Source organism: Ursus americanus, chromosome 1 (genome assembly GCF_024610735.1).
Source record: "Ursus americanus isolate L20-20 chromosome 1, mUrsAme1.1.p, whole genome shotgun sequence".
NCBI classification, from domain to species: Eukaryota; Metazoa; Chordata; class Mammalia; order Carnivora; family Ursidae; genus Ursus; species Ursus americanus.
Window position 1 is genome coordinate 69,465,800 of NC_142127.1, and position 20,975 is coordinate 69,486,774.

The window sequence follows — 20,975 nt, forward strand, 5'->3', positions numbered from 1 at the left end:
GATGTCATTAACTCTGGAGAGGCAGAGGAGAGAAAGGGATAATAGGATGGGGCACTAGCTGTGTTTGTAACTTTTTATGTTATTTAACAAGTAGCCTTACTTTAAAAAGTAAGGAGATACTTATATCAGTTAATCTTGCATAGCATTATTTTCTATGCAAGTCTGTGTGTTTGAGTATTCTATTTTAAAAATAAAAAATTTAAGTATTTTAGTTTTTCAAACTATAAAGTGTAAAATGCAAGAAGTAACGATAGTAGGGGCATTATATTTCAATAAATAACTGCTAAAATTCATGAGCATTAATTATAAAATAGGAATTTTACTAAATATCTGACTTGTATTATTTATTACACCCTCTCAATAACTACATGAGGTAGCCACTATTATAGTCTATCTTTTACTTGTCAGGATTTTGGGAGTTAGAGTAGGGACCTTCTCCATCTTGTTAACTGTTCTATCCCTGGTACCCAGAAAAGCACCTAGCTTTTAGTAAACTAATAAATATTTAAATTAAACTGCAATTATTTTACAAAACAAACATAGCAAGGCATACTTCTAGAGATACACTAGTGAATAAAACAAAATCTGATTTCTTAGAGCTTCTACTCTGGTGGAAGAGGCACACATTAAAAATGTTGATAAGGGGCACCTGGGTGGCTCAGTCGGTTAAGCAGCTGACTCTTGGTTTCCACTCAGGACATGATCTCGGGGTCCTGGGATGGAGCCCCTGGAGCCCCATGCTGGGCTCCACACTCAGCGGAGTCTGCTTCAGGATTCTCCCTCTCCCTCTGCCCCTGCCCCCCCTAAAATAAATAAATAAATAAATCTTTTTTTTTTAAATGTTGATGAAAAGTGTCATGAAAGAAATGAAACAGATTAAAAAGGAGATACAGTGAACACATAAATTATAAATGAAGGGAAATGATCGGTGTAACAGTGTTTGGAGAGACAGCACTCTTTGGGTCTTTTGCACTCATAAATCTTGCTGGGTGTGCCAGAGCCCAAGTCCCTGACCACTAGACTATATTTTAGGTTTGGTTCTCAAGGTTGAGAAATGAGGTATTGTCTCTCCTCTTCCCTGGACAAACAGCAGGCTTGCTTACTGACTGCTATTAAAGCAGTGGATTCCCCAATCTCAGTTATTCTCAGCTGTGATGCAAACCTGTTGCTTCTGTAATCCATCTGGGTTTACTTGGGGGCAAGAACATCCAATGGAAAGCTTGCTGATACTCATGCCCCTTTTAGTGCTATGAGTAATAAAGACCATTGTTTCTGACCACAATTCTCCACGGTCCACCAAAAGGTATAGGCTAATTTAGCTTGTTAGTAGAATAAAATCAAAGCCCAGACCTGACAAAGTCAGTAAGGTGGTCATGTGGGATTCAAATCCAGGTCTTTCTGATTCCAGAGTCTACCTCTTAATCAGTTGAGAACTTACATTAGCTTCATATAAAATTATTTTTTAATGCCTGCTAACTTGAAAGACTATTAACATTTATCTATTTATATTTTCAATGTTGATACTTAATTTTTTTTAAGTATTTTTCCTGTCATTATGTTCTCATTGGCTATCAGTGAATTTTTCAGGTATGTTATTTCATTTCTCATAAATATAGCCAAGCTTTGTTAAATATTTTTCGTTATTAATATATAATACAAATCATATGTAAATGAAAATTAAAGTATAAGCAAGCTATATTTCTCATGTCATTTATTTGGTAATTTACTATGTTCTAGATACTGCCTGATGCTGACAAGACCACAAATATTAGGGGTGCCTGGGTGGCGCAGTCGTTAAGCGTCTGCCTTCAGCTCAGAGTGTGATCCCAGGGTCCTGGGATCGAGCCCTGCATCGGGCTCCCTGCTCCTCTGGGAGCCTGCTTCTTCCTCTCCCACTTCCCCTGCTTGTGTTCCCTCTCTCACTGGCTGTCTCCCTCTGTCAAATAAATAAATAAAATCTTTAAAAAAAAAAAAAAGACCACAAATATTAGACACAGACACAGTCTTTTGTTCTTGAAAAGTTCAGTGTGGTTTCTCCTCTGCTCCTCGATATACTGTCCTCTGGTTATGAAAAATAAGTGTGGGATAGTTACATGTGGTCAAATATTTCATTAACAATCATTGCCAAACTTTATTAGGAAGCTTTATTACTCAATGATGGACAACAGAAGTAAGAGCACTTCTATAATAAGACAGTGTTATCTGGGGGACCGGGGTGGCTCAGTCAGTTAAGCATCTGACTGTAGCTCAGGTCATGATCCCAGGCTCCTGGAACTGAGCCCCATGTCAGGCTTCCTGCTTAACAGGGAGTTTGCTCCTCCCTCTCCCTCTGCTCCTTCCCCCCACTCATGTGCTCGCTCTCGCTCTCTTTCTCTCTCGCAAATAAAATCTTTTTTAAAAAAGACAGTTTTATCTATATTGCCCTCTTATGTTCTGTTGAACTATATTTTGAAACTTATACATAGGTGCAGTACAAAGTCAAGCAAGAATTAATGTCTCTATTTTAAAAGATTTACATGTAAACCAGATTTGTTTCTTTTGCCTCAGGCTTAAATCTCCATGTTATAGTGACTACTCTTTCCATATCAGCATCCTAGCTTTGTCTACTTTCTGAACTAATCTTGATGGATTTCAGCAAGAAATATAGCAATGGCCTATTTCCTAGTTTGAAATAACCCATCACACATAGGACCTGATGGCCCTAACTATTAAACTCCAATGGTTCTTTCTCCCTGACTCTTCTTTGAAGCTAATCTAACCCAAAAATAGGCCTATATTTTCCTTGGAGTTAACTTCAACATTTCTCCCTTTGCTCACACATGTGGCCAGTCCCTGGGTTTGACATTATACTTCACACCCTAATCTTCAGTCTACCTGATTACTTCAGTCCCTTTAAAGAGTATTCTCCCCTGAACCTCAATCTTGAATGAGCAAGGTGAATGATTTCTATATTTATTTGGTTTATAAATGTATTAATTATACAATTTTATTAGTTCCCTTCTATTCACATAGAAGTTACTCATATCAACAGTCTCTAGAACTGTCTAAGATCTATAGTAAAAATTTTGAAATAGACTGTATTTGTTTTTGGTTTTAGGACTACATGTTATAACAATATGGTTTAGTACTTATACTGTTATCTTTGAAACAAGGTGCAAGTTTAAAGAACAATGTTCACTGTTAATTAGAACAAGCAAGTTTTTATTTTTCTAAAGTGATATGGCCATCTGTTTATCCATATATTTCCCATCTGTGTATCTACCTTCATATTTTTATGTTGTCTGTGTTTGAGTTGAGCAAATTCATCTTAATTATTATCTTCTAAGTCCATGCATATGGAACCAGGAGAAAAGGGCAACAAATGCTTTAATTACTCTCCTTACGTATTTCATATTAACAAACAAAATTAGTTTATCTGAAATATGTACACAATGTCAATCCCATTTGATTTTAATGGAGTTAGAGTTGGCATTAATCAAATAAGCATTTGTGTCTATTGAGAATTATAGATTTATTTTTGTTGAACTATGCCTGACATTTAGCTTAGCTTGGGAAAGGTAAATAAAATAGGGCCTTATTAATAGAGGAAATCATGTTTTGAGTAGGTTATAATTGTGAATGCTCACTAAAAGAGCTGTAGTAATAAAATATTCAAACTAGAGAAACTGTACTGTGTTTAAGGAGAACAGACATAAGTCAGTTAAAATCTTTTATATATGAAAAAGCCTCAGTAGAGGTTATTTTGCACCATAGTAGAATTGAATTGAAAAGGGTTTACCTTGCATTTTCTATCCTCCTTGTAAATATAAGCTGTATTCTGGCTTCTCTCCAGGCTCCTATCTTGACTACAATCTCTCTTCAAAACAGTGTCATTATGACTATGCTTTTAAAAAGTCTTTTTTTTTTTTTTTCTGTTCTCACTCAAATGAATCCAACCATCTAATTCCTCCACTGCTATCCTTGGACTTCACACAATCAATGAACATCTTTATGACCATAAACTTAGAGTTTTTCAATCTCCACTGAGCCTTCAGAACTGTTTGGAATCAGATTTCTTTTCCCTTTCAACTTCCTTTTGAATTCCCAGAATGTCTATACCAAAACTTGATCTGAATCCTTTTATACTTTCGATACCATCATACTCAACAGACTCTGGCTTAACAGAAAAAAACAAGATTATCAGATGGAATATCCCATGACTTTCCATTTCCTGTTCTAAACGCGCCCATTTTGGTGTCCATTCTTCCCTTCCAACAGGCTGAAGTGCCCTCTCTCATCTTCAAAGGTGCTTCACCTGCACCCTAGAAACAATTTCCTGCTAGCCCTTTGAAACCCAGCTAGCCTTTTCCTTGCTATGACAATGTAGCACAGGCTCACTTTTTCAACTTCTTTAATTCCCATCTATTAATTACTCTTAATGAGCAGGGACTTTTAGTGTTTGACGATGCTATTCTTCCTGCGGTCACCTCTTAACTGCCAATAGAACTGCTCTTTCAAACCTCATCTTACTCATCTCTTGTGTATCCCTGGACATTGCTGACCACTCTGTCCCTGAAGAATGTGCATCATTATTTTCCAGGATATTTTTTTCTTAAAAATTTTATCCACATCTGAAAGTTGCTTTTAAGTGTTTTTAACAGCATCTCCTCCTTTACTTGTCCTTTAGATTTTTGTATTTCCCAGAGTTCAATTCTTTGATTCTCTTCTTTTCTTACTCTAACTTTTCTTACTCTAACTTTATCCTTGGGTATCCCCAGGCTCCCATGCCTTTAATTACCATCAAAATGCTGAGATAGGCAACTGCAATTTTATTATTCTTAGCTTTATCTTGTATTTTCAATTCCCATGTTAACCTGTATGTCCTGAAGCTACTTCAAAATTAATATGTTAAAACCAAATTTATTATTTCTCCTCTTCCTGCAAGTTTCTATTCTAATATTTTCCATTTGAATGAAAGTATCACAATCCACCCCATCTCTTAATCTGGAAATCTGAGGGAAATGCTAGGCTTTTGTGCTTTCCCTGTTCCTCCCTTCTCCTAACTACTTTAACCACTTAACTCCAAAAAAGTATTCAATTCTAACTTTGAAAACTTACAGAATTTAGTTCTTCTTTCCATTCTTTCTAGATACTGCCTTGGAAGACCTCAGTATATTTCTTTTGGATAAGCCACTTACCTGGGTCACTGCATCTAATCTCAGCCTCATTGAAACCATTCTCCACTCTTATCTCCTGAGTTACTGTCATTTCTCTACCAAAAATTATCATTGGTCCCCTTAGTGCCCACAGGATTAGATTCACATTCCTCAACTTGCCTGAGAAAGCTTTTTAGGATTTAGGCCCAGCCCAGTTTCCAGTCTCATCACTCCCTGGCCTCTGTAAGCAACTTTATACCAGCTCAGTTTACTTCATCTTTGCTCCTGTCGTTCACTCTGCCAATAAGACTACTTTGTTCCTTCTCCGTCTTACGATTTCTTTTTCCCTCTTCAAAGCCCAAATATTGGCTTCTCTGTGTTGCATTTTGAAATCTTCAGAGATGACTGAACATAAGAGATTGATTTAGGAAATTCATAAGTCTTTTTGGAGAAAATGAGTATGGCTAGATATAGCTTTATCTTTCAAGAGAATTTTTAAAAGTCATGCTTTCTCCTTGACCTGACCCTTTGCTATGTCTTAACCAAATGTAAGGAGTTGTTTTATTTTGCGTTCTATCTAGACACAAAATTCAGTAAGTTATTATTTATCCTGAGTCTGTGAGTCACCTGAACTGGGCTCAAGTGATTTCAGCTGGGCTTACTCATTGTGGTCACCTTGGGTGGATGTAGACACGTTGATAAAGGTGATTCCATTGAATAAATTGGTTCTGCTTCAAGTTGTTTCATCCTCCAGAAGGCTAGCCTGAATCTGACCTCATGGTAGAGGCAGAGGTCCAAAGAAAGGGTGGATGTGCACAAGAGTTCTTGTAGCCTAGATTTGGAACTGACAATCTGTTGATTCCATTGCATTTCATTGAGAAAGCAAGTCACAAAGCCAGCCCAGATTCAAGGAGTTAGTGAGGCAGATTCTGAGCCCTGATGAGAGGAGCTGCAAAGCAATAGCATAGAGAAAGTGGAAAATTGGGGCCATTTTTTGCAGTACATCTGCCATAAACTGAAGGGGACATTTTAAAATGTGGTATGCCACTCACATAATATTCTATAATTACTGAACCTTTTAGAAGTGAGTGAGTAAAAAGGGGAACATAAAAAAAGGACAGAAAAAAATGTGTTGTTATATTATAGTATGTTATGCAATGTATGTTGTAATTCTGGGTTACTCCTCAGATTTCAGAAATTATAAAATTAGAAATTATAGGGATTAAAGTTTGATTTTAATAGTAAATTGAAAGAATTTTAAAAGATTAAAATGTAATATTAAATTACAACTATTTTCTTGGAAATAAAGTAAGTTATTCTTCAATATGATGAGAGGAAACTGAAAATAAAATATCATAGTTTGAGAAAGTCAAGGAAAGAAATCTCAGACTACCCTCAAAAATATTATACATAGTGCTGCTGAATAATTTTGAGAACTCTTCTCCAGCAGGTATGTGGAAATTACCTGCAAGATGACTGGCTACAGTTGATATTGTCAATTTGTTCATGGCATGGCTTCCAAGTACTGAACACCTGAAGCTTGCATTCAGCTGACAGAGAGGCACACTTCACTGAAGTGGCATTGGAATACAAATAAATTGGATACCACTTAGAGAAATGCCACTGTGAGATGAAAGGCAAACCCCACTGAAAGTGACAGCAATATTTTCTTTTCTAGCTAGGGAAAATATATAGGAAGAAGATGAGAGACCTTTTTAATGGAATAAAGAAAAATGATACTGTTTCTATAACCCAAGCACCATGGTTCTTAATACAATTCAGTAAATGCCTCAAAATAGAAGTACATTAAACTTCAAGGCAATCGGAACACTAGATTGTCAGAATGTGGTAAAAGTAGTGATATCCAAAGCTGGCAAAGACACCTATAGGAACTATGGAGCGTCAAACATGTTAGAGCCATTTGACAGTCTCTCTGACAGTGCATATTGAATTGAACATGTTGTCAGACTCCCTGAATTCTTTTTGTGTTTCAAAATATGCTGAATGATAGATTTCTTCTTTCCTTAATAAATTTTAAGTTAATTGATCTTGAGACACTGACTTCACATCAAACTTAAGAATCCTGACATTTTACACACATAACCCATAGCCTGCTAAATAGTCTCACAGAAATGCACACTTCACTTTTAAACTAATCAAGTACGTCTTGCTCATTTCTCAAGACACGGTGGCATATTAAATCTCTGAAGGTTTAGCCATTAAGCTTTTGAGATGTAGGCGTCTCCAGTATTTGGCAGGAATGGCATATTAGTTACAATAAAGTAAATCTCATTTGAGTTTTATTAAATGAGAATGTGTGATTATAGTTTTAATCATCACATTCTCATATAGCTATTTTTATACACCCACTGTCTTATTTGACATGAAGCATATACATATATTTATATATTCTTACACACTTAAGAGCTTATATAATATATATTCTATGTAAATACTCTACATGTGTACATGAAAAAAATACATGAAAAAAAATTCCTGCAGCGCTCACGCGCACTCTCTCTCTCTTTCTCTCTCTCTCTCTCTCTATATATATATATATCAAGATAATCTTAACAGTTTGTCTGACTAGCTTTCCAATATTGAAAAAATCTTCTGAAGATGTTCTGAGCATTTTTTTATTATGTAAACAACACAAGCATGCACTCACATACTGTATTATAGCAATAATTACTCAATTCTTACAATTGTCAGTGATACTATTTGTTTTTCTACTCCTAAGTTTTAAGTGCCTGAGCGTTATGTGTACGTAAGAATGTGTTGACTGAGTCTCACTCAGACTGTGAAATTTAATTGCCATGAATTTTAAGACCATCTAAAATTTACAAATACATCTCTACGTACCAAGAGCCAAAGGAAGGCAAAATAATCATTATAAAAATAGATTTAGTTATAGAAATATAAAGATACATAAATAACTGACTATAATTTAATACTTGCTTCTGCAAGATATGGATTCCTGCAGTGTTTCAAGCCTTGCCTGGTTGCAGGGGCTGGTCGAGTGTGGGGGTGGGGAGGTGATTCCTGGACTTTTCAGATCACAACTCCTAAGCAAGTTGCCACTTACTCCATTTACAGATGGGATAAAATAACCACATTCTATTCCTTAGCTGTTTATCATGCCTCAGGACTGCTAAAATTAGGATTCCCTCGTATAAATGTTTCATAGTAATTTTCTCACATTGTTTTTTTGATCCATTTCATTTTTCATCATTGCATATTATGAAGAAAGAGATTTGTTACACACCAAAATCTTAGTCATAATAATAATAATTAATATTAATAATAACAACTTTGAGTTTCTGATTTTCATTATTTGTAAAATAAGATCAGACTTACCGTAGATAAAATTTGCATAGTGTAAAGATTCTTTGATTATATTGAGGCTTCCAGTGGAGAATAAAACATTTAAAAATCCAATCTAAAGTCTATGGAATGGAGACTAGTAATGTGGACACCTTTCCTATCCTTCCTTCCTTCCTTCCTTCCTTCCTTCCTTCCTTCCTTCCTTCCTTCCTTCCCTTCTTCTTCTTCTTCTTCTTCTTCTTCTTCTTCTTCTTCTTCTCCTCCTCCTCCTCCTCCTCCTCCTCCTCCTCCTCCTTCTTCTTCTTCTATCTAGAGATATAGCTATATATCTACATAGTTACAGAAAAATGCATAGAAAAAAAGTGTTACCTCTATCCATATGTAATTCCCATTTCCCTCTGCATATGTGTACAAGAAATGGGAATTACATATGGATGAAGGTAACACTTTTTTATAGGAAGCTAGATTTTTATCATATCTCATCTTGACTACTAGGTGTGATTTAGAGGAACAGAGAAGAAATGATAAATTAGTCTTTGGTCTCATGCAATTCTATCTTGTTTAACCCATCCTATCGTATCTTATTCCTATTGGAAGAACATAGAGAAAGTAAATTACTTTTTGATATTTTAACATATGTGGAAAACAGGGAAGCTAGATTATAGCATAGTGCCTCCATTTTCTCCCTACCCTCTCCTATGTCTTTTCTCCCTACCACTTATTTGCCTTTTTTCCATTACAGACTTTTTCTGCAGCTCCTTGATTCTCTTCACTTTATTCATTCAATTTCCTTTTGTTGAGATTTTGAGGCAAGGTGAAAAGAAAAACTCAGAGACAAGGGAATAGAAGGAAAGTCAATTTCAGAACAAGAGTAGAAATAGCCATTGACTACTACCTCCTCTAAGGAAGGACGATACAAAAGAGAAAGCGAATGCTTCTAATTCAATGGGCTCTGACATAGGCACTTGAATCTTCAGGATTACATTGCAATAATGCTATGCTAGGAAATTCACAGATGTTGGAAACGATGCTATTAACTTCTTCACAGTGGAAGATGAATGCTGCCTTGTGAAGATTTTCAAATATTACCAAAACCTATTAGTCATGGCAAAGCATATTATTTCTTCCCTCTGTGCTTTTGACATTAAGATACATAAGCTAGCCAGCTGATATGGTGTCATATGGATCCCCTCTTCGAATCTCTTGGGGTGCTTAAAAATAATTAAGACCCACTTAAGACCAAGGAAATCAGAATCTCCACAGTGAAATCACCATTTTTTTAAAAAAGCTCTATTAATCATTCTATTTTGTGGCTCTAAGTATAAGAGGGAGGAATAGGCTCATGTTAAACTTCCTCCAAATTCCCCTGGAGAAGTAATATAATTACTTAATAACTTTAGTACTCTACAGTATACTCTCAAAAATGAAAGGAAGGGGGGCACCTGGGTGGCTCAGTCAGTTAAGCATCTGACTCTTGATTTCAATGAGGTCTCGATCTCAGGGTCATGAGTGCGAGCCTACGTTGGGCTCCACAGATGGGTATTTATTGAATGAACTGGACTCTGCTACTTCAAATCCCCTTTCCTCCAGCCACAGATTGTAGTTCTAAGCACAATAGCCCCAGAATGTTGTTTTCCAACCACATGGGAAAGTACCTGACCCATTGTGCTTTCTGAATAGCACAAAGAGGATCAAAAGAGCCAGAGAGAGACCAGATGACCCAACAAAATTTTTCTACAGAAGTCTGATTAATGTGGTATATTGGATGACGTTTCTTACCAACTACTTCAGTCAGGTCAGTCAATTCTCCCAAGCAGTAAAGAAAATGGCTGGAGTGGAGAGAGGGAGCTGGTATGTTACTTGAATACTGTTCTCTCCTGGCATTTAACGTGGAAGTGCTTTATAGAAGCATGAAGACAAGGGAATACAGGGTCCCTATTTCATTACTGCATTGGGTCTCAACCCAATATGACTATCAACAGGTGGAACTATACATCTGTATCACAGTCAAGATCTTACAGTTTAAAAAATGAATTTTAATTAGATGACATTTTCCCACTTTTGTTTTAAAATGGTGATATTGTTAAAGTAAAGACTTAATAGTATAAAAATAGTTTAAAAGTTTCTCAAATGTATCCTAAGAAAATTAACAGATATTAATGTATATTATTTAGTGCATGTAATTTATAATTATGAAACAAAGAAAACAATCTTTCTCCAACATTAGAAAACAGTAAAAACTAAGTCAAATCAATATAATGGAATATTATGTTGTCATTCTAACTGTGCTTTCGTATATTTAATCACATGAAAACTGCTCATGACATTTAAAAAAATACAAATTAAGGAGCATGTAGAAGATGTTCCTACTTCAGCACATACTGTCTATATATGCACACATATGTATATACATATACATGCACACACACACATATATACATACACATACTATATTAGTTTTCTATTTGTGCTATAACAAATTACCACAATCTTAGTTGCTTAAAATTACACAAATTTATCTTACAATTCTGTTGGTTAAAAATTCAACACAATCTCACTGGATTAAAATCAGTGTCAACTGGCCTGTGTTCCTCTCTGGAAGCCTCAGGGAAGAATCTGTTTTCTTGCCTTTTCTAACTTTAAGAGGTCTGTACTGCTTGGCTCATGATCCCCTTTCCTCTGCCTTCAAAGCCAATAATGACACGTTGAGTCCTTCACATATCACCTCACTCTTCTCTCTTTTTCTGCCTCCATATTCCATTTCTAAGGACTCTGGCCCTTACATCATGCCCACCTGGATAATCCAGGATAATCTCCCTACTTTAAGATCAGCTGACTAGCAACCTTAATTCTATCTGCAGTCTAATTCTCCTTTGCCTGGCAACCTATAGATTTCCAGGCTCCAGGCATTAAAATATGGGAATCTTTGGGTGGCCATTATTTTGCTTACCACACATATACACGCAAATATATACACACATACACATATACACATGTGTATATACAGACGCACATATATATACACATATAAGTAAAGACAAAGAGTCTAAAGATACATGTCATAACATTAAGTGACTGAATTATGGTGTTTTATTTTTTTTCTTTACACCTCTGTTATCTAGATTTTCTATAATAAATGCAATTGGAAAAAAGTCTAATAAATGCTATTTCTTCATACAAGCCTCTAAATTATATTTTGTTACTAATTTACTGGATATTTTCAAGACCAATATCATACATTGAAGTTTATAACTTGAGCATTTAAAAAGTAATTTATTTTAAAAGTTGATGGTGCACTGAGTGAACATCACATGCTCGCAGGCTTAGGAAAGAGGACAACCAGGAGAGAAGATCTGGCCTTCTCAGTCATTGATTTCTGCACAATCAATTGACTCGGATCATGCAGTTAATCCAATTCAGTAGTTAAGAAAATTGAAAAGACCAGCTGTGTGATTTTTAGGTCCAGTATTTTTTTTTCCAAAGAGACACAGAAAGCAATGTCATTTTGCTAGCCTTTCCAGAGATCCACAAAGGTGAAAAAAACAAAAAAAGACATTTTTCCCCTCTGCTCCAAAATAATCTTTTCTGGGGATGATGATAAAATATACATCACTAATTCTCATGAGAACTCCATATAAGCAGAAAAGGCTATATTATACTATAATCTGTGAGTCATATTAGATTAAAGTTCTATGAATGTTTAGCTGAAGAAAAATAAATTTAAGTCAAAGTAGAGCAATCTAGCTGTTGAAGCATTTAAAAATACCTTTTCATATCTGAAATGGAATAATTCTATTTGCTCTTAACTAAGAATAAATAGAAACAAGTCAAACTTTGAATGCCAGTAAGTGCTATGGTGATGAATTAGGTCTGTATGTCACTCTTAATTATGGTTTAATGAATAACTATATTCAAACATCATACAAAAAAATAATCATGTTCTTTTATTCTCTTAAAACATAGAAAATGTCTTAATTGGGTACAGTGCTAAAGAAGGAATAGTAACTACTATTAGAATCATAACTAGTTTGCTCTTTGTAAAATTAATCCTTTTTAAACCATAAAATAAGACCTTTACTGCTCTCTACATTTTTATTAATTGCACAGTACTTCATAGGCTCTTGTTGAACTGAAGAAGGAAAATTAGTCAAGAAAAGGTCACTTTCTTTCCTCACTGGTTGTATGCTAATTAGACATACAAGGAGCAACTTGTTAAGTGATAGAATATTTGAACCGTGGTAGATAAGAATTGATAAACACACACACACACACATACACACACACGGAATAGGAAACATGGGAAGAACATGAGGTATCAGTATCACAGCTGGGAAGGCTTAGCTCCCACTTGAAGCCTTGGCTCCCTCCTAGGACACATGGTAATTTATGGTTCCCAGTCACCTCTTCTTCACTTTCAGAAGATATCTCTTGTTTTATTGCTTTTATTAAGATCATTTGACATGAACTTTCTAAACTATTCATTCAGGGCACCTGGGTGGCTCAGTCAGTTAAGCATCTGCCTTTGGCTCAGGTGATAATCCCGGGGTTCTGGGATGGAGCCCTGCATCCAGCTCCCCGCTCAGTGGGGAGTCTGCTTCTCCCACTTCTTCTGCCCCTCCCCTGCTTGCGCTCTCTCTCGCTTTCTCTCTCTTGATCTCTCTCAAGTAAATAACTCAAATATTTTAAGAAGAAGAAGAATAAAAATAAACTATCCATTCACCCACCTGAAAAATTTCCATGTATGGTCAACAAATTCCTCCTGCTAGTGAAGAGAGAGTCACTTTGATTTTTTTAAATATTTATTTATTTATTTATTTGAGAGAGAGAGAGAGTGGGGGGAAGGACAGAGGGAGAGAGAGAATCTCAAGCAGACTCCCTGGTGAGTGTGGAACTGGACACAGGGCTCAATCTCACAACCCTGAGATCGTGACCTGAGCTGAAACTAAGAATCAGACGCTTAACCTACTGAGCCACCTAGGTGCCCCTCACTTTGATTTTCTAAAACAAATCCTGCTACCTGGATTATTTCTCCTTTGATGACCTAAAGACCAGTATACCAAATACACCTTATTGTTACGGTGACCATATAATGTATCACTCAAACCATATTTTAGAGCTGCCACTATTCAATATAGTGGCCCCTAGAAACCTAATTAAATTTAAATTTAAGTTGAATAAAATTAATTCAGTTATACTAGTTACCTTCAGGTACTTGACAGCTACATTGACTAGTATCTACCATAGTGGATAATCTGGATATAGAATATTTCCATCATCACAGAAAGTTCAACTGGACAGTTCCATGGTGGGGAATAAAATTGGGAACTATGAATAATAGTTCTAGGATAGCGGATATTAGCTGTTACCAGCAAGCCAAGACATATGGTTACCCTACTTATCTTAACTTTTTTCCTTTTGCCTCCTTTTTTTCTGCCTGCTGGGGACAAAATTTTTCCTTGATTAAAGCAAAATGAACACTACCACAACCATCAGCTGACACACCTTTATATTGATCCTATTTGTGACACTAAATATTTAACAAATTAAATAAAAAATAAAAACTAACCAAAGTATTTTTTTAGCTACTGATAGGCAAAGTAATCACTTGAATCAGTTTGTTTTTACTTTACAATTGGTTGCTACAGGACATTACAGCGAATTATAGTTACCACTAATTGAGCATTTATGATGTGCTTTATATGGTGGTAAATGCTTCATATTTATCATTACTGTATCATTTAATCACTAAGTCATTTAATGACATTAGAAGAATGATTTGAGGCCAATAATTACTATGGGGGTTCTGACCAGCTAGTCAAGATGGAGAACCCTATCTGAGATTACCCAAAGTGAGTGAGAAATTGGAAGAATGATTAAACTTGAGGATGGTAGAAAATACTAGAATCTGGAGGAACTCAATGCTGAAGCTGATTCCAAAAAGGAGCTGGATTATTAAATGAACAACAGAGATGAAGTCAAGAGTCTGGTAGAAGATAGTCATGGACTAAAGAAGGGAGAGCAGGAGGAATCTTGGACAATTATTCTGAACACCCATGTTTTCAGATCACTTAAATGGGTAAGTACAAGGCATGTATATGTGTCAGACTGGCAGACTGGCATAAAAACATCACATAAAAGTGGACGAGCCCCATGAAGATAATACCTGATTATAAGTATCACCAGTATGTTTCAACTCCTTGGACATTGTTAAATCTGAACGAAACCCGAGTTTCCATGCATCCCTTGACATTGCCATTTGAACCATCTGAACTTTGTTTACTGTACTTTAACCTGCCAAACTCTCTTTCAAAAATAGCATAAATAACTGGCACAAAAAAAGGAAACATAAATCAATGAAACAGAATAGGAAACCCAGAAATAAACCCACGGTTATATGGTCAATTAATCTTTGACAAAGCAGGAAGGAATATGCAACGGGAAAACAATAGTCTCTTCAACAAATGGTATAGAGAAAACTGGACAGTTACGTGCAAAAGAATGAAACTGGACCATTTTCTTACACCATAAACAAAAATAAACTCAAAATGGATTGAAGACCTAAATTTGAGACCTGAAACCATAAAAATACTGCAAAAGAGCACACGCAGTAATTTCTCTGATATCAGCCATGGCAACATTTTTTTAGATGTCTGCTGAGGCAAGGCAAATAAAAGCAAAAATAAACTACTGGGACTACATCAAAATAAAAAGCTTCTTCACAGTGAAGGAAGCAAGCAACAAAATTAAAAGACAACCTACTGAATGGGAGAAATGAAAATGACATATCTGATAAAGGATCAGTATCCAAAATATACAAAGAACTTATCAAACTCAACAGCCAAAAACCAAATAATCCAATTAAAAATGGGCAGAAGACACGAACAGATATTTTTCCAAAGACATACAGATAGCCAACAGGCACATGAAAAGATGCTCTACATCACTCATCATCAGGGAAATTCAAATCAAAACCACAATGAGATAGCACTTCACGCCTGTAAGAATGGCTAAAATCAAAAACACAAGAAACAACAAATGTTGGCAAGGATGTGGAGAAAAACGAACCTTCGTGCTCTGCTGGTGGGAATGCAAACTGGTGCGGCCTCTGTGAAAAGCAGTATGGAGAGTCCTCAAAAAGTTAAAAATAAAACTACCCTATGATCCAGTAATCACACTATTGGGTATTTATTCTAAAGATATAAAAACACTAATTCAAAGGGATACATGCATCCCGATGTTTACAGCAACATTATTTACAATAGCCAAACTATGAAAGCACCCAAAGAGTCCAACAACAGATGAATGGATAAAGAAGATGTGGCAAATATATATACAATGGAATAATATTCAGCCATAAAACAATGAAATCTTGCCATTTGCAACAACATGGATGGAACTAGAGAGTATAATGATAAGTGAAATAAGACAAAGAACGACAAAGATGATTTCACTTATGTGGAATTTAAGAAACAAAATGAATGAGTAGGAAGCGGAAAAAAAGAAAGAGAGAGACAAACCAAAAATTATTCTTAACTATAGATAACAAAATGATGGTTACCAAAGGAAAGGTGGGGGGGGTGAAATAGATAAAGGGGATTAAGGAGTACACTTATGACGAGCACTGAGTAATGTATAGAATTGTTGAATCACTATCAGGTGTACACACCTGAAACTAATAGAACACTATATGTTAACTCTACTGGAATTAAAATAAAAATCTTAATTAGGGGCGCCTGGGTAGCGCAGTCGTTGAGCGTCTGCCTTGGGCTCAGGGCGTGATCCTGGCATTCCGGGATCGAGTCCCACATCGGGCTCCTCCGCTGGGAGCTTGCGTCTTCCTCTCCCACTCCCCTGCTGTGCTCCCTCTCTCGCTGGCTGTCTCTCTGTCACATAAATAAAATTAAAAAAAAAAAAATCTTTAAAAAAAAAATAAAAATAAAAATAATTTAAAAATTGAAAAAATAGCATAAATAACATTATAGGACAAACAGCAAAGAGGGAAAAGTAACTGCCATTACATATGACAAACAGCTGATTCCATATTTATAAAAATGTTCTTTCAAATAAATGATCAAGCTAAACATTATAGCTCATCCTAACACTTCACACCGAATGCATCAACAAGTATATCACCAGCGCTAGCTCCAAAGTATTTCCCAACTATGACTAGTTTGTTTTGCCTCTGTTATTGTAGCTCTGGGCCAAGCCTCTCCTCCCTCGTACTTGAATTTGTACAGTAACAGCACCCTGAACCCACTGTTTCCTTCCTAAAGTGGATGTCCCACAGCACCCAGAGTGACATTTTAAAACTTAACTCATCATTTCCTGGTTTAGGAACCTCCAAAGGACTCCCCCTGCACATAAGGAAAAAAAACTAAACCCCTTCCCATGGCCACTATTACTCTTGGCTCAAAGCTTTTGCAATGACTGCTACTCTTCCTAGAACACTCGCCCTCCAGAACTTCCCCTGAATAATTTTCACCATTCAGGTCTCAAACCACCTGCTCCTTCGTCAAGATATCTGAGTTGCCCTCTGACATAAAGCAGCTCATCTCTTCGATCGCAGGGATTTTTTTTATAGTATTTGCTAATTTTGTAATTATGACATTTCTTTTCTTTTCTTTTTTAAGATTTTATTTATCTATTTGACAGAGAGAGCAAGAGAGCACAAGCTGGGGGAGCAGCAGAGGAAGAGGAAGAAGGAGACTTCCTCCTGAGCAGGGAGCCCAATGCAGGGCTCAGTCTCAGGACTTTGAGATCATGACCCAAGCCGAAGGCAGACGCTCAATGGACTGAGCCACCCAGGCGCCTGTTTCTTTTCCTTTCTTTTCCTTTTTTTCTTTTCCTTTCCTTTCCTTTTTTCTTTTCTTTTCTTCTTCCTTTTCCCTTCCTCCCTCCCTCCCTCCCTTCCTTCTTTCCTTCCTTCCTCTCCCCAGTAGAATGTCAACTCTTTGAGAATAGATTACTCTCTGCCTATGTTACTACAACGGTGTCTAGCACGTAGAAATTGATGCTTGGCTAGATATACTGCAGTATATCTGTACGAAGGAATGTACAATAATGTAGAAAAATGCTCAGTAATAAGGTAGATACATTGCAAAATCAAGAAAGCATGATTTCTGGTTGCAAAGGGGAAAAATGAGTATACATATGCATAGGTAAAACTAAAATATACACACCAAGGGATTAAAGTGGTGATCTTAGCATGATGGAAATGCTGGTAATCCTTTTCCACTTTTTCAGTTTAAATGAATTCTTATTTTGACTAAAACCGAAACAAGATGTTCAAAACAGTTTACTGATGAAAAAGCAGTTTACAGATGAAAAAGTAGTTTGGTAGGCTTTTGATATCAATCCTATTTTTGAGCACTATCCAATTCATAGGTCAAGAGCACTATTTTGAACTCCCAATGCTATGGCACTAACATGTGTAACTCCTTATGACACAATATCTTAGTGTAAATAGAGTCCCAAAGCAAGTGAAATTTTTTAATTTATTTTCTTTAAAAACTAAAAAAGGCCTAATGTTATTCTATCTATCATTCCTTAATAAAGTGTCACTATGCTCTATTTTTTATGCATTTTTTTTCACTGGAAGCTATGCAAAAAAGTGTTAACAGAGCAGATCTGAGACTACTTATCCTTAGAAAGGCCTGCTTCCAAGGTTGGTTCTCTTCCCATACTCGGTATAGATCCAATGGAGACAGACATAATCAGACATAAAGAAATAAAGATGTCAGCTGTATTACTAAGAACATTAATTGGAGGACATGATTTTAGATCCATAGCTAGGGGTGTTTCCTGATTCTTCACCCTTGAGATGAACTTTCCAACCCAGTCACTGGCACAACTGAATAACCATAGGTTTCCCCTGCAAGGGGCACTCCATAGCACAGGGCAGACCAGACGGCACCCGTCTGCTTTGCAGACTGGCTCCAAAACAAAGCCAGTTGGAATTCAGCCATGTTTCTTCAAAACTCACCACTCGGAGAAGTCATTTCTCCTCTTTGGTATGGGTGAGTGATGTAAAGAGCAATTAGAAGTGATGCTCTATTTTGACTGAAATCCCTCCAGAAGAACGGACTTTTCATGAAACAAGGCCCAGTATTGTGTATAACAGAGAAAGTGTCCAGTGAATGTTCACTATGATTTTTATTATGAATATTATATGAAAGGCTAAGGACCTTGAGATCAAGGCCATGTCTAATTACTTCTTACTCTCACGGGGCCTTGGCACCTGGCACTAATAGATGCTCTGGAAGAGTTGGTTAATATATGAAGGAAATGCAAAACACTGTTATTATTTCATACCTTTATTCTGGTGCTTTGGACTAACAGAGTGGTAAGAACATTGAAACGTGTGCTGGGAAACCTGAATTCTAATCTAACTCTGTCTTCTTCTTTGGTTATTTTGACCTTAGCAAAGCCACTTAATTTTTTCGCCAAGATATGATGTTAATAATAGCCCTGCTACATGTGTCACAAGAATAAGATGAAACATAAGATGTGAACATGTCTGGGAAATATGTGAACTGTATGATGCAATGCTAGAAAATTCATAATCCGCTTTTCACATTCGAAATTTTAAAAAGCTGCAGCATGCATGGATTCTTTACACTGGCTTGCTCCTATCTTACTCTCAAACTCTTGAGTGAGTCATATCTCTGCTCATCCATCATTTCCATGAACAAAAAAAACTTAAATGATTCAAAGTGGTACAAAGTTATACTTCATTTCCTTTTACTTTCCAAATTTTCGAAAGTGATTACTTGCTCCTCTTTTAAACATGGAAGTATTACAAAACTCGTGCATTTAAAAACAAGTCTCTGACAAACAACTTCTACCTCTAGATAAAAGTTCAAACTCAATATTGTATTCAGTCCGGTCTTCTACCATATGCGCCCATTTTTTCTTTTTCAATTTTATCTCCTCTTATACTTGCATATGTAATTTACTCTCCAAAAAAAATTTGGTTCTACCTTATGTTTTTCAAACATAACCAAACAATTTTTGCTTCTCCACTTTAGCTTATACTATTTCTTCTTCCTTGAATGCCACGTTACTGTGTCTGCCTTTTAGGGTCCTTTTCTTCAAGATTTAGACTGAATTCTAATACTTTCATCCTCCTCTGATATCTGCATCAAAATCTCCTCTCCCTGTCCATTTGGAACTTACATGTTGCCTTGTTTCATGTGCTTTCTTGCTTGCATTTGTATTCATCACAGTGCCTAGCAGAGTGCCTTGCTCTTACTACTCATTTTCTGAATGTTTATTTGAGTTGAAGAAACTACAATAAAATAAATGACCCAATGACACTTGTCCCTCAGTGGTTTTAGTGCAAAGCACAAAACTATTCCCTCAGGAGAGCATAATTTAGAAGGATGGAAGCATTGAGCATTAGCCTGATAGTTTTTAAACCTATAAAAACTAAGGAAATCTAATAATGAATGCATCAAAAATTTGTTTTCTTGTTTCATTATTTCTCTGTTCTAGGTATTACTGATTAACTTGTAATCACCATGCTAATGAGGTCCCTTGTGGGCCACTTCACATCTTTAAACTATACCCATAAGGTGAACTGCGAATGTACCCCTTAATCACAATTAGAATATAATGAAATACTTTAAATGCAGCAACCGGTTATTGCCCCCATTCCTGGAAAAATAGTTTAAAACAAATCAAGAGGGGTAAATAGCACTATATTTACAAGGAAAAGTCACTGCTTCACTTAGGAAATGTCTGCATGTAACATGTGTAAGAAGATCCACCTGAGTAATACCATTGCCTCACAAATACGATGTGAGATATAGCTCATAGGAAAAGTTATTATATGCTTTGATATTGTAAAATGATCATCATAATAAAATAAAATTAGAAAAATCCTAACAATAGCCATTAGCTACAGATATCATACAAAGTGAAAGAAGAAAATATGATGCTATGTACATAGACTATAATGACAGAAGCAGGTTATTATTTAAGCATTAATAAGAATAATGTCAACAAATGTTTTGCACATAGATAAGCTATCATGATAATATCTCTATCTGTGTTTTCCAGAAGATATGCCAAAGTAATCCTCACATCATTTGTGGCTTAAAAAAATGCCTTTGTCACCTGAGTTAACATTACACTTTCCTGGGGCACCTGGGTGGTGCAGTCAGTTGAACAGCCGACTCTTGGTTACAGCCCGGGTAGTGATGTAGGGGTTTTGAGATCAAGATCTCAGGGTCATGAAATTGAGCCCCCTATTGGGCTCCATGCTCAGCAAGGAGTCTGCTTGAGATTCTCTCACCCTCTCCCTCGGCCCCTCCTGATTGTGCTCTCTCTCTCTCCCCCAAATAAATAAAAAATATTACATTTTCCTTAATATGTTTTAAAATGAAATATAAAAAATAAGATAATTAAAATTAATTTAGGATAATTGGAGGCTAAGGTATTTTTTATTAAAATGTACACTGCACAAATAAATGAATTTCACCAAATGTGAAAACTCTTAGTTATTCCAAACTATTC